This window comes from Vombatus ursinus, unplaced genomic scaffold (genome assembly GCF_900497805.2).
Source record: "Vombatus ursinus unplaced genomic scaffold, bare-nosed wombat genome assembly UNPS02010769.1, whole genome shotgun sequence".
Classification (NCBI taxonomy): Eukaryota; Metazoa; Chordata; class Mammalia; order Diprotodontia; family Vombatidae; genus Vombatus; species Vombatus ursinus.
In genome coordinates, this window is record NW_020950547.1 from 3,497,101 (window position 1) to 3,511,821 (window position 14,721).

General features: G+C 37.9%; 1 pseudogene; it reads left to right on the forward strand.

Moving 5' to 3' along the window:
* The first annotated feature begins 850 nt into the window (after nt 1–850).
* Nucleotides 851–5,077, forward strand: LOC114037961 (annotated as a pseudogene).
* The last annotated feature ends 9,644 nt before the right edge of the window (nt 5,078–14,721 follow it).

Below are 14,721 nucleotides of genomic sequence, written 5' to 3' on the forward strand. Positions count from 1 at the left end.
CCTTTTTATCATCCTTACACAAAGAAGGCAGGGAGCCAGGGAATAGATGATTAATCCTAAGGACCTGAGAGTTTTGGCCGAAACTCTTCAACTTCAAGAACAATCTTTGTTGTATCAAAAATGTCTCAGATCAAGACCCAGGAACCGGCCAAGTCCCTGGATGTTTACCTCAGGACTTGTTTTTCAAGGAATAGTTCCCCAAGGTGGGTCTGGGTTGAAACAAATAGCAGAACAAAACGTTGGGGAAGTTCCTCGTACCTTGGCTTGGGCTGTGGGTAGGGAAGATCTTACACATTAATCCTTCAGTAAGTAATACAAGTGGATGAAAGTCTTAGCCACAAAGAAAAGGTCAACTGATTTGGAATATGGCCTTTATTAAATTACTTTAACTGAGTAGATATAGAATTTGTTCAAAACCAAGGGTGGGTTACTATAACTTCAGCATCCCAAGTAAAATCCATACAGTTTTGGTTGTTTCTTTAATTTTAAACAATCAATCAAAACTCTGCTTAAGAATCAGTGGCATCTTAGAAACCATCAATTCTGTTAAGACTTCAATGCAGCTGCTTGTTGAGAGGTTGGGAAATTCTATTATTTAAAATCTCTTTCAGCTCCTCCAAAAGGAAGTGCAGGAATCAGTCACCATGATGTCATTCACAATGTACAATGAATGGATTAATATTTCACAAGAAGTTTTCTAGCCAAGCTCAATAGCTTTTAGGTAAAGTAATCTCTCAATGAAGCACTGAGCTTCAAAGGATCTACTTCTAGATCACAGAATGTCTTTAACTGAGATATCTTTCTAGAAAGTGTCCTCTTTTTCTTTTAGGGCAAGGAAGAGACTGCTGCCATGTGGCTTTATCTGCTTGTCCTTGTCTGCTTGTACTATGTTTTTTGCTGGCACTGGGAGAAGAAAGTGGTCCAAAACCTCCCAGAGAAATATGTCTTCATAACAGGTTGTGACTCTGGGTTTGGAAACCTGCTGGCTAAGCAACTGGATCTTCAGGGCCTGAGGGTTATAGCCTCTTGCCTGACAGAGAACGGGGCAGAGGAATTGAAGAGGAACACTTCGGACAGGCTTGAAACAGTAATTCTGGATGTAACTAAGACTGAGAGCATCACCGCAGCAACTCAGTGGGTGAAGGAATGAGTGGGAGATAAAGGTAGAGCCTAGTATCCACTAATTTGGTTGTCCTTAATACTTTCGTCTTTATAAAATGGGTCTTACACCTCCCTAGGAAGGGACAGCGACTAAGAAGGGAATACAAATACAGGTTGAGTTGGAGCCACCAAGTAAAGCAGAGAAATATGTGTCTCCCTATCTAACATTCCAAAAGGATTTTTGCTAAGAAGAATTTTTAAAAGGAACCCTTCAGTAAATCCTTTCTTACAAAATTTCCTGTAAAATTTAATTTTCTTTAAAACCATTATCTTTAAAAAGTAACTCCCTTGGCCAAAATAAGCTTTCAGTGGCTTTCCTAGCAGTTCATAAATTGAACTACACCTGTGGGAGAATAATTAAGGGGTGGGGATGGAAAGAGGTACTCTTTTGAGATGACCAAGTACTCTCTTTTGGGATACATGCCGTCCAAAAGCTGTAGGACAGGCTTAAGTGAAGGTTGTGGTCAACAGAAAGGATTCTCTGCGCTAAAAGAATTAGCCTCTGAACTCTGTCTAAAAGTTAAATTTCTCCTTCTCCAAGGCTGTCACAATCCGGCTCTATCTAATCTTTCAGGTGTTCTTATTGCCCCTTAGTTCCCTTTACACATTCTACCTTTCAGCCATACTGACCCACTTGCTGTTCCTTGTACATGACGTTCAATCTCCCTGCCTCTGGGTTTTTAGCTATTTCCCACTGCTAGAACCCTCCTCCCAATCACCTCTCCTTTTCATAACCCCAAACCCCATTCAGCTCAGTGGCCACCTCCTACAGAAGGATTTCCAGATTCCTACCACCACCTCCATGTTGCGGCTCTCTCAGAACCTGAAAAGACTTTGTCTTTACTTATCTGTGTATACATTGTATCCCCCAGTAGAATATAAGATTCCCTGAGATCAGGGACTGTTTTGTTTTGGTCTGTCTTTCTCCAATAGTATATGCTGAGAGAGCCCAAGTTGTCCTTCCTCCCCAATCTCAATTCCTCCCCAAAGGCAAGCTCTACTAGCAAGATATTAGGAGCATAGAACTTTTTTTTAAATTAATATTTGTTGACTTTAATTGAAATCCGAATAAAACCGACCCACTCATAATCTGAAGCAATATCCAATTAAGTGGGAACAGGGAAGGAAGCATAAGAGTGGCCTGTAATAAATTTCTAATATAGCTTGTACTCTTTACCTAGCCCCATCTAAATACATCGTTGCGTATTTTTAATCTATTGACTCTACCTTGGCTGAGAGGGAATAAAGAGGAGCAGTATAAACATGGACACTGTTGATAAATGCTGTGAAGTAGAAGATTGATACCATAATTATTGACAAATTTTGAAGAAGAAAAACATTGGTGCCTAGACATCCAAACTAGTACAGAGGTTCAAAGAAGACCTCTGAAGCAAATCCAAATTGCATGTGTACTATGAGTAACTCTTCACCTACCTTCTGGCCAGGTAGTAAGCATTGTTCACTCCATGTATTAAGGGGAACTCAGGAAACTGAGGGTATCTGCACAGCCAATGAACTTTTACCCAAAAGTCATGATCTTTGATGTTAGCAGCAGAAGAGAATCCTCAAAAAAAAAACAGAACGAGGTCTCACTGAGCCCCCTCTTACTGAGCCCTATGTGGAAGAGGTGGGCAAAGGCTGGAGTGCTAGAGGGGCATGCTCTGGCAAAGAGTTCCTTTTTGTCCACACCTGTGGCCCCTACAAACTAGGATTCTTACAAGTTCCTGCTGTTCAGAACTAGTGGTGGCACCAATGGAAGCAACCAGTCATCTCATCAATAATAAACATTTAAGAGCCTAATGTGCCAGGCACTGTGCTAAGCTTTGGGACTACAAAAAGAGTGCATGTTCATTACTTTTTAAGAGAATTTAAAAAGATACTTTAAAATGAATTACCCACAGAACCAAGAGAACAATTGATTGGAGCAGTGTAGTCTTTTCCTCCATTTATTTATTTATTTATTTTTGGGGTGAGGCAATTAGGGTTAAGTGACTTGCGCAGGGTCACACAGCTAGTGTCAAGTGTGTGAGGCCAGATTTGAACTTAGGTCCTTCTGACTCCAAGAGCTCCTCCAGAGTTCTATCCACTGCGCCACCTAGCTGCCTCCAATGCAGTCTTTTCCTATTGGCTTGGTGCAGTTGAGTGTGGGTTTGTGTAATGTGGGAATAAGCATGATTCCTATTTCAAACAAATTCTATTTTTCTCCCTAGGCCTCTGCGGTTTGGTGAACAATGCAGAGGTTGGTTTACCCACATTCCCCAATGAGTGGCTCAAGAAAAAGGATTTCATCAAGATTTTAGATGTGAGCCTGATTGGGCTGATCGAGGTGACCCTCAGTATGCTCCCAATGGTGAGAAAGGCACAGGGAAGAGTGGCCAATGTTTCTAGTGTGGCAGGAAGATTATCAGTCTTTGGTGGAGGATAGTGCATCTCCAAGTATGGTGTAGAAGCTTTTTCAGACAGCCTGAGGTAAGAGGAAGGAGTGCTGTATTCATAGGCACTTGAATGCAATGGAAAACATCTGTTTTTGGTTGTTGTTGTTGTTATTGTTTTAGTTTTAATAGTTTGTAAACCAATCACCCTGGTTCTGAGGGGTTTTTTTTAGTTCTTTAAACCTGGCTTCTTGGTTTGTTGTTGCTGTTTTTGTTGAGTTGAGTCTGACTCTTCGTGACCCCATTTGGGGTATTTTTTGGCAAAGATGTGCCTTCTCAGCTCATTTTTACAGATGAGGAAACTGAGGCAAACAGAGTTAAGTGACTTACCCAAAGTCACACAGCTAGTAAATATCTGAGGCTGTATTTGAACTCAGTAAGATGAGTCTTCCTGACTCCAGGCTCAGAACTCTATCACTATGCCACCTAGCTACCCAACTTGATGGTACTTGCAAAAAAGGAGCCCATGGCATGTTCCAGGAAGACTTGTACCTCTGGTGTGAGGGCTGTCAAGCCCTTTACAGGGCTGTTCATCCACCTTTGGTGCCCAGCTTTCATCTAACTCTCACCTATTGCTCCAAGAAACTATAGCATGCATAGTAGCCACACCTTGTAAAATATCCAGGCAGATGGCCTAAACCAGGTGAGGGTAACCAACAGGCCTCAAACTCATTGGAGAGTTGGGTGATGTCTACCTCAAGCATGTGAAGACTTCTATCATTGAAATGAGCAGATGAAAACCATTTATTCCAATGGCCATGAAAGTGGCTGAAGTCATGCCACTGAACTTCTGGGAAAGATAGTAAGGCTGCCATCTTTGATCCATCTCTGGAGCTGTCCTAGAAGTTAATGCTTTATATTCATTCCTAAACTTGCATTAAAAGTGCATAAAAGTGCTTTTGCCTTTACCTTTGCCTGAGTTGAATGCACTTTGTTTCAAGAGCCTGTGGTTAATCTGGTTACTTCCCTAACTGTGTTTCAGAAGAGAAATTGCTCTTTTTGGTGTTCAGGTGGTTATCATAGAACCAGGCAACTTTAGAACACTCATCCTCTCTCCTGATAATACGAATGACATAATAAAGAATCTGTGGAACCCAGTCCCTCTGGAAATCAGGGAAGTCCATGGAGAACACTACTTCAAAAGTTATAAGTCAGTCAGATAACTCTAAAAAGAAAATGTGTAATTTTTCTCTTTCATTCATTTTTCCATTCATACACTCATACATATCTGTTATCTCCATTTTCTTTCTATTTCAGATTGCAAAAGTATGAACTATTTCTTATCAAGAGGCAAAAAAAATTTATACCCAGTCATCTGAAGCATGGAGCATGCCCTGACAGCACTCCACCCCAGGATCCACTACATTGTTGGCTGGGAAGCCAAATTCATTCATATTCCTCTCCCTTGTTTACCAACTTCCATACTAGACTTTACACTTTACCAATTTCTTTATAGAGTCAAACCTGCTCATGCTGTGTATTAAGGTAGAACCTAACCTTTCATTCAATTAAAATTTAGTAGGTTGGTTTTTAACCAAGTTCTCTTTCCAGAGAGGGAGAATCTCTGGTACTAATGGAATTATATTGTATCTCTTATCAAAGACATGGAGACTCTGTGTCTTTTACTTTACAAATTCCATATCCTCAATAGTGTGTGAAGGAAGGCACATACTTTTGTCTAGAAAGTGCTGCAATTGTATAAAAAATGAAAAGACTATGCAGTCTCTTTAAAAAAAATGTAAAGACTGTGCAAAGTGGAAGCTAATAAATGGTATTACACACAAAGCAGGATGTTCTGTTTTGGCAAATAAAGTTTTTCTCTTTGTAGTTTGATAAGTTTTCATTTTCTTGCATTATACAAGATATTTTAAAATATGAAATATATGAAAAGTCAGTTAAGTGACTCAGTGCATAGAGCTCTGGACTTGGAGTCAAATCAAATCAACAAGCATTTATTAAGCACCTACTATGTGCCAGACAGCTCAGCGGTACAGTGGATAGAGCAACAGACCTGGAGTCAGGAAGACCTGAGTTCAAATCAAGCCTCAGATAATTACTAGCTGTGTGACCATGGGTAAGTCACTTAACTCTGTTTGTCTCAGTCTCCTCATCTATAAAATGAACTGGAGAAAGAAATGGCAAATCACTCCAGTATCTTTGCCAAGAAAACCCCAAATGGGATCACAAAGAATTGGACATGACTAAAATGACTGAACAAAAATTAAAATGTTCCAGGTACCGTGCTAAGTGCTAAGAATACAGAGAAAATGAAAAAACAAAACCATTTCTCAGGGAGCTCTCAGTCTAATGGGAAGATGATATGTAAACAGCTATGGGCAAAATATACGCAAGGTAATTGAAGGTAATCAACAGAAGTTAGGCACTAAGATTGTGGAGAAGCAGGAAGAAGATGGAGTTTTAGCTGAGATTTTAAGGAAGCCAGAAGGAAGAAAAAGGACAGGAGAGGTATGGGAGAAAACCGGTGAAAATGCCTAGCGTCAGGAAGATGTGTGTTCGAATCCTACCTCAGTCACTTTCTAGTTGTGTGATTCTAGTCAAGTCACTTAACCCTAGTCTCAGTTTTCTCATCTGTAAAACTGGGATAATAATAGCACCTATCTCATAAGGTTGTTGTGAGGATCAGATGATATAACATGTAAAGTGCTTTGTGAAACCTCTAAAAGCTATGTTAATGGTAGTTGTTATGATTATTAGCAGCTATCAAAGATCAAATGTGGAAAAAAAAGTTAAATACTCAAAGTTATTTAGCATTGACATAGTGTGGGGGGTGGCGGGGGGGGGGGGATCCTGATTTAGAGTCAATGGACCTGGGTTGGAATTCACTCAGTACCTGTATAAACTTGAGTTGACCATTCAACTCAAGAACAGCCACCACCACCTGAACAAGCCTCTGCCTGGAATACTCTACAATTCAGTGCTTCTTAAACTGTGTAACTCAATGTGGGAGTCACAAAAAGTCTGGCAACAGTAAAAGATTTCTGAACGCACAACAACTAAAAATTAATTCAAAATCAAATGTGTAATGAATCCAAGGTGCTTCTGGCAGCACTTGCCCATGTTGCATCGCAGGACTTCACTGCAGCCTTGGTTCTGAACACACAATGTGCACACTTTGCACCATGCATGCTGTCATGCCACGCAACACCAACAAAAGCCACCAGAAACACCTTGGCTCAGATTCGAGACTATTATGATGTTATGAATTGCAGTGTTTTTACTGCATATACAAAATTTTCTGCTCTTACAGAAACATGATAGTTTAATTACAGAAAATAAAGATTTTTAATATTTTCCTACCTCATTCCTCAGCATGTAAGTATCAAAGTAGCATATCTTCGGACTGTACTGTGTTAGAATATTCGATTTTTTAAATTGCTGTTATCTCCTTCTTTTGTAGAAACGTAAGTGTTTAATTGCAGCAATAAAGACAAAAGCCATATATTTCTCCACCATCAATGCTATATGTGTATGTGAACGTCAATTTTTTAAAAATTAAGCACAAACAAATGTAATTTTGTAAACTAAAGCTAGTATCTATTTGAGAAATTACTAGCAATATTTATTTATATTTTAGGACAAAAATATTTTTCAGTTATGGATAAGTAGTTAAATGGTAAAAATACTGATGACAATGCAGCAAGAAAATATGTTGAATCATGTGGCTCTCAAGAGGGCAAAGTTTCAACAGATGATTAAAATTGAAAGATGAATTTATATTTTTGACTGAGCAGAAATTCAATTATGTTAATTTTTTCATAATGACTTACAGCTTTCAAAACTGTTATTTGTCAGATATTTTCAAAAAATTCGATAATTAGGGCAGCTAGGTGGCATGGTGGATAAAGCACTGGCCCTGGAGTCAGGAAGACCTGACTTCAAATCTGGCCTCAGACACATAACACTCACTGCTTGTGTGACTCTGGGCAAGTCACTTAACCTCAATTGCCTTGACAAAAAGGAAAAAAATTCAATGATTTAAACATGTTGCTTCAAGGGAAAAAATGTAACGTATTTATGTTAAAAGATAAAATTTAAAGTTTTACTAGAAAAGTTAACATATGGAAGAATAGAGTGGAAAATGGTTCTTTAGAAATGTTTACGGATACAATTTTGTAATTGAAAATAACCTTCCCAAAAATTTAATTGTAGGAATTATAATTGATCATCTGAAGTGCTTGGAGGCATTTTCAGAAATACTTCCCTTAGGGCTATAAAAATGTGCATACCCTTTGACCCAGCAATAACACTTCTAGGGCTATATCCCAAAGAGATCACACAAATGGGAAAAGAACCCACATATACAAAAATATTCATAGCAGCTCTTTTTGTGGTGGCAAAGAATTGGAAATTGAGAGGATGCCCATCAATTGGGGAATGGCTGAGCAAGTTGTGGTATATGAATGTAATGGAATACTATTGTGCTATAAGAAATGATGAACAGACTGACTTCAGAAAAACCTGGAAAGACTTGTATGGTCTGATACTGAGTGAAGTGAGCAGAACCAAGAGAACATCGTACACAATAATAGCCAAGTTATGCAATGAGTAATATTGATAAACTTAACCCTTCTCAGCGATACAAAGATCTAAGACATCTCCAAAGGCCTCATGGTGGAAAATGCTATCCACATCCAAAGAAAGAACTAGGGAATTTGAATTGCTATTTTTTTCCCTTCTGTTGAGTTTTGTTTCCTCTTTAGGGTGGTTCCTCCTATTGGTTCTAATTTTTTCTTACATCATTAATGTGAAAATATGTTTAATAGGAATATATATGTATAGCCTATATCAGAATGTGTGCCGTCTTGGGGAGAGTGGTGGGGAGTAAGGGGGAGAAAATTTTTAAACTCAAAAGCATATGGAAGTGATTGTTGAAAAATTAAAATAAATTCATAAAAAATTTTAAAAAAAGAAATACTTCCCTTCAAATTTTAATTCTAAAAAACTAGGTTGGGTTCATAAACCATACTCAATTGAAATAAAAAACATTAGTCATCTGCCATTAAAAGTTCAAGAAGAATTTGCCAAGTTATCAAGCGACACAAGTTTAAAACTTGAGTTTCCTAAAAGATTGTTAAATGAATTTTGGCTTAGGATTAGGACAGAATTTCCAACAATTTCTGAAATGGCCCTAAACATGCTTCTGCCATCTAGTACTATGTATTTCTGTGAAGCAGCATTCTCAGTATTGACAATTATAAAATCAAAATGTCAATCAACTCTGAAAAATTTGAAGATGCTCTACATCCTGCAGTATCAAGTATTCCACCAAGATTTAATTCTTTATGTAAAAATAAAAAAGTGCATCCATCTCATTAGTAGGCAAATTTGCTTTCATCTTTAGTGATTGGTAAAATTATATGTATACCAAAGAATTGTTTTAAAATAAATTTCTTTATGATTTATTATCAGTAAATGTTTGAATTATATACCTATATATCCAGGGTTGCATAAAAATGTCTGGGGCAAAAAGGGGTCACAAGTGGAAAAAATTTAAGAAGCGCTGCTCTAGATTTCTTGAAGTCCCAGCTAAAATCCTACCTTCTATAGGAAATTTTTCCCAATCTTCCTTAATGGTACTGGTTTCTTTCTGTTGATTATTTCCATTTATCATGTATATGACTTATTTGTAAATAGTTGTTTACATGTTGTCTTCCCCATAGACTGTGAGCTCCTTTAGAGTGGGGACCATGTTTTTGCCTTTTTTTAGCTTAGCATAGTGCCTGGTACATAAAAATCAAAGTAAGTGTTTATTGACTGATTGAATGACCCTTCTGTGTCTCATTTCATACACTCAAAATGAAGAAATGTAATTTCATGGGCTGTTTGGTCACCTTACATTGCAGTCCTCATGGTAAATATTTATAAAAATATAACTATTATCATAATTGCAGCTAATGTACCAAAATAAGTTGCAAAGGATTAAAGGTAACAAAATTCTATGAAAAACAGATTAAGAACTTCCAAATTAAATTATCATACATTCTGATGACTTCAATGCAAAGGTGGGTAACAGTGAAGGTGGTGAGAAACATGAGAAAACATAACTCAGAAAGAAGAAATAAGTGATGTCAAAGGCTTGTAAACTACATAAAAGCTTTGTGCCTTTACATATGAACATTTTCTTCAACACAAGACTTGGTAGGCACTGGACACGGTCAGTACCAAATAACGTTGAAAAAATGAAATTGATTATATTTTAGCAGATAAAGAATTATTGATGTCATCCTTGAATAGAGCAGTTAGGTGATGCAGTAGATAGAGTGCCAGGCCCCAAGTCAGGAAGCCTCCTTTCCCTGAATTCAAATCTGGCCTCAGACACTTACCATCTATGTAACCCTGGGTAAGTCTTTAACCCTGTTTGCCTCAGTTCCTCATCTATGAAATGAGCTGGTGAAGGAAATGGAAAACTACTCCAATATCTTTGCCAAGAAAACTCCAAATGGGGCCATGAAAAGTTAGACACAACTGAAAAAAAAATTAACAACAAATATCCCTGAATAAACTGTCTGTCAGATCATCAACCTGCCAGAGCAAAGGTTAGATTTAGTTAAAAGCAAAATTTTAAAATTTACCTTCTTTAAATTGCTACAATAAGAAGACCAAAAGATCTTGGGAAAAAACCATATTCTTCAAAAATTTGAAGGGTAAACCAAAGAAGACATTGGTTTAGAACATAAAATCATTTACAAAATTTTTTAAAGAAGGATGATGGATGATTATGAGCAGGATTATCTCATAAAGCAGAGAGAAACAGTGGAGGGTAACACTAGTTTAAAGAAAGCTTGGCAAGAGGGTGCAGTTAAGCAAAAGCATCCCAAGGGCATTTATGGGGGGAAATGGAAGGGAGACAGAAAACTGAAAAAAAATGGAAAAGATCTACAAAAATTCTAGTAACAAATTATTTCCAACATCCAACACAGTGCAGTGGATCCTAATATCATAGTCTCAGATGTGCCTATAGGGAAAGTAGGAATTGCATTAAAGAGACTAAAAATAGGACAAAATGTATAAAGCAGAGAGTCATCCTGGAGGCAGAACAATTGTAAGGATGTTGAATCAATACACAGAATATCTCATGGCAGAAAGGATACCAAAGGCATAGGAAAAATATTGGATGTTATTAATACTAAAAAAAAATGTGACTGAGAAAATACCGATAATAAATTATGTTTATGCCTACTGGAAAGCATACCATAAAAAGGAATGTATCTATACAAAATCTTTTCAAAAGTCATCTGTATAAAAATTGAGAGTACTTCAATGAGGATTTTAATAGAGAACAAGCAAATTTTCACAAATGATATCCAACAATGAACTCCATTTTCATCATTTTGCAATTGACAAGAAAATGTAGAGAATACAATTTCCCATGATGATTATTGTTGGGGTTGGGGGGTTGGTACTGAGAAATAGATACATTCTTTAGCAGCCCATTTAGAAGACCTCATAAGCTTTCTAGCTAGAGTTTCTCCAGGAATTGGTTTAGTTCTATATTTTCCATTTTGTTTATCTTTCTGTTAGATTTATCTAAAGGTGAGAGAGGGACATTGAAGTCTCTTGTCACTATTACATTACTGTCTCTATCTTCTTGTAGTTTAGTTAATTTTTCCTTTATAAATTTAGATGCTAAGGCATTTGGAGTATATGCTTAATATTGATATTGGTTTGTTGTCTATGGTTCCATAACATTGTTTCCTTGTTTATTCCTTTTTATGTTTAAATTTTTGGTTTTGCTTTGCCTAAAAGCAAAATTGCAACTTCTTTTTTTTTTAATTCATCAATCCAAATAAATTTTTTTCCAACCCTTCATTTTTATTCTGTGTATGTCTGTTTTTTCAGGTGATATTCTTGTAAGCAACAGATTGTGTGGTTGTTTTCTTATCCAATCTGTCAATCTTTTTCAACATATTAGTGTAATATGTATGAACTTTATATATGCCCAGATCACCTAAAAGGGATACAATCATGTGGTAGAGGTCAGGGATCAGCTTCTGGGAAATGACATTTTGCATTCCCCTGCCACATGGGTGGGAACGGCTCAGTTACATTAGATCGTTTAACTCATTCACATCGAAAGTTATGGGAATTAGGTTTGCATTTTTCTTCATTCATCTCTAATAAAACCAGGCTAAATACATCCAGTCCAAGTTTATATTACATAATTTCATCTGATCCCTCACTATGGCAAAACAATCCCTTTACATCTATCTCTCTCACATCACAGTGGCTTTTTCAAACCTTTTCATCCATCTTTAAACCTCCCATCAATCACCCTTCCCCCACCTTCTCAGCTAAAAACCTTGTTCCATTCCACAGAGCTTCTTTTTCTCCTATTAGAGAATTGTTCATTTCCCATCAACTGTAAGCCTTCTACCACAATTTCCTTCTTCACCCCTCTCTCACATGAAGAGGTGACCTTTCTCCTTGTCAGGACAAACCCCTGTACATGCACAAGGAATCCCATTCCATACCATCTTATGCAACAGACTGCCATCTGTCTCATCCCTAGTCTCTCACAAATTTTCAATTGCTCCCTGTCTACTGGCTGCTTCCCTAATACCTCCAAACAAGTGCATGCCTCCCTCACCTCAAAAAGCTCTTGCTTTATCCACACATTCTCACTAACTTTCATTATTATACTTCTCCCTTTTGTGGATAAATTCTTTTAGAAGGTCATTTACAAAAGTCAGTCAGTAAGCATATATAAGTGCCTGCTCTATTCCAGGCACTATGCTATGTACAGGAGATACAAAAAGAAGCAAAAAAGCGTATTTACTCTCAAGGAGCTCACAATCTAATGGGAGAGACAACTATGTACAAACCAGAAAAATACAGAATAAATTGAAATCAACCAACCAGGGGAAGGCACTTAGCACTAAGGAGTTTAGGGAGAAGCTTCCACTTTCTTTCCTTTTATTCTCCTCTTCACCTTTGCAGTATGGCTTCTGACCTCATCGTTCAACTAAAACTGATATGTCCAAAGTTACTAATGATCTCTTTTTTTATTTATTTATTTTCTTTTTAATTTATGAAGCATTTCCATAACAGTGTAATAAAAAAGATGATTGCACATGAAACTGCAAATCTATTATGTACAACTTACTATTCCTTTTAAATATATAATAAAGTCATCAGGTAAATTTCTTTGTTTTTCTTTGTTTTTCCTTTTTTCCTTCCTTCCCCCATCCTAGAGATGGTTGCCATTAGACACAAATACACACAGACACACATAAAATTATTCTACACACACTTCTATTTCTTTCTCTAGACGCAAATAGCATCTTTCTTCATATGTCCTTTATAATTAATTTGGTTATTTAAACTAATGATCTCTTAATTGTCAGTGTTAATGGCTTTTTCTCCATCCTCATTTTTCTCTACAGCCTTTGACAATTGTTGATCACCTTCTTGTTCTAAATACTCTCTTTTCTGTAGGATTTCAAGATACTACTTTCTCCTGGTTCTCTTCCTACCTATCTGACTGCTCTTTCTCAGTCTTCTTTGCTGGATCCAGCCTGGTCAAATGCCACATAATACAGACATTTTTTGTTGACCTTCTGCACCTGTACTCTCCTCACCTTATGTGGTAAAGTTAGTATCATCAGGCCCACTGGTCTGCAGTACATTTCTGGGTCTATGGACTATTTAGATTAAATGATGCTATTTGCAGCCCCTGATGGATTAGGCTGGGTCGGCCTCTATTCCCTTGAGACTGCAAAAGATGAAGTACGAGGCAGGAAAGGAAAGGACTCTGGTTGTAGCCCTTCCTCCCTGCCCAAGCAGAGATCCATCTTAGAACAGGGCATCTTTCCTAATTCCCAAGAAATTATGGCCTTTCCCCCAAGATGGTGCCAAAGGCAAAGAAGGAAGCAGTTGTCCCCGCCTCCCCCCAAGACAGAAGTTAAGTTCAAGGCCTTGAAAGCCAAGAAGGCACTGTTGAAGGGTGTTCATAGCCACAAAAAAAAAAGAAGATCCAAACATTCCCCACATTCTGGGAACCCAAGACACTAAGACTTTGACGGCAGCCCAAATACCCTCAGAAAAGTGCCCCTTGGAGGAACAAGCTTGATCACTATGCCATCATTAAGTTTCCTTTGACCACTGAGTTCTCTATGAAGATTGAGGACAACAGCACCCTGGTCTTCATTGTGGATGTCAAGGCCAACAAGCATCAGATCAAGCAGGCAGTAGAAGCTCTATGACACCAACAGGGCCAAGGTCAACATGCTGATCGGGCCTGATGGAGAGAAGGCCTATGTCCAACTTGCTCCAGACTATGATGTTTTAGATGTTGCCAACAAAATTGGAAGCATCTAAACTGTGTCCAGCTATCCCATTCTACCTACGATAAAAAGTTTTCCGGTAAAAAAAAAAGAAAAGAAAAGAAATTATGAAGCTCTGACTTCTTCTTCATCAGAGGTATGACCTGGATCATCTGGGCCATTGTCTGGTGACAACCATCCATTTGCAACTGGCAGACTGACCTTTCTTGGAGTCTTATTTCTTGACCTCACATTCCTAGCATCCTTTTCACTGGATAGTCCAGCTAACTCCCTTTGTAACACATCACTTTTTCAGGGTTCTGGTCCTAGATCTATTTTGTAGACTAGAGGAATACCTGGCATTTCCCTTCCTCTACATGGTGTGGCTCACCACCTGTTTGCTAGTTTAAGTTTTCTCAGGACATCAAGATATCATATATCATAACACATGCCCAGAGAGTGCCCTGAAGCATTATACCATAATGTGCTCTTCTCCATGCTCTTCTGAGTTGCAGCCATGGCCAATCAGTAGGCTTACTTCACCTGGCATATTGGAAGAGTGATGTGCTAGTTGTTGAATGCCATACTTTTTCTACCTCTTCAGCTACAATTCAACACATTTCCATAGGCAGCCATTGCTCTTGCCCAAATATCTATAAATATGAAGTAAAACCTATACTACTCCAAGTAACACTGTAGAAAGGCACTGGAAAAAGCCAACTGTTCATTCTACTTATGCCCTCTGCTTATGCCTCAATAACCCCAGCATATCAAGCAGGGTGTGTGTAAAATGTTTGACCCTATCCCTTTCAAGGCTCTGGGTTCACATGAATTGCATCTGGTCC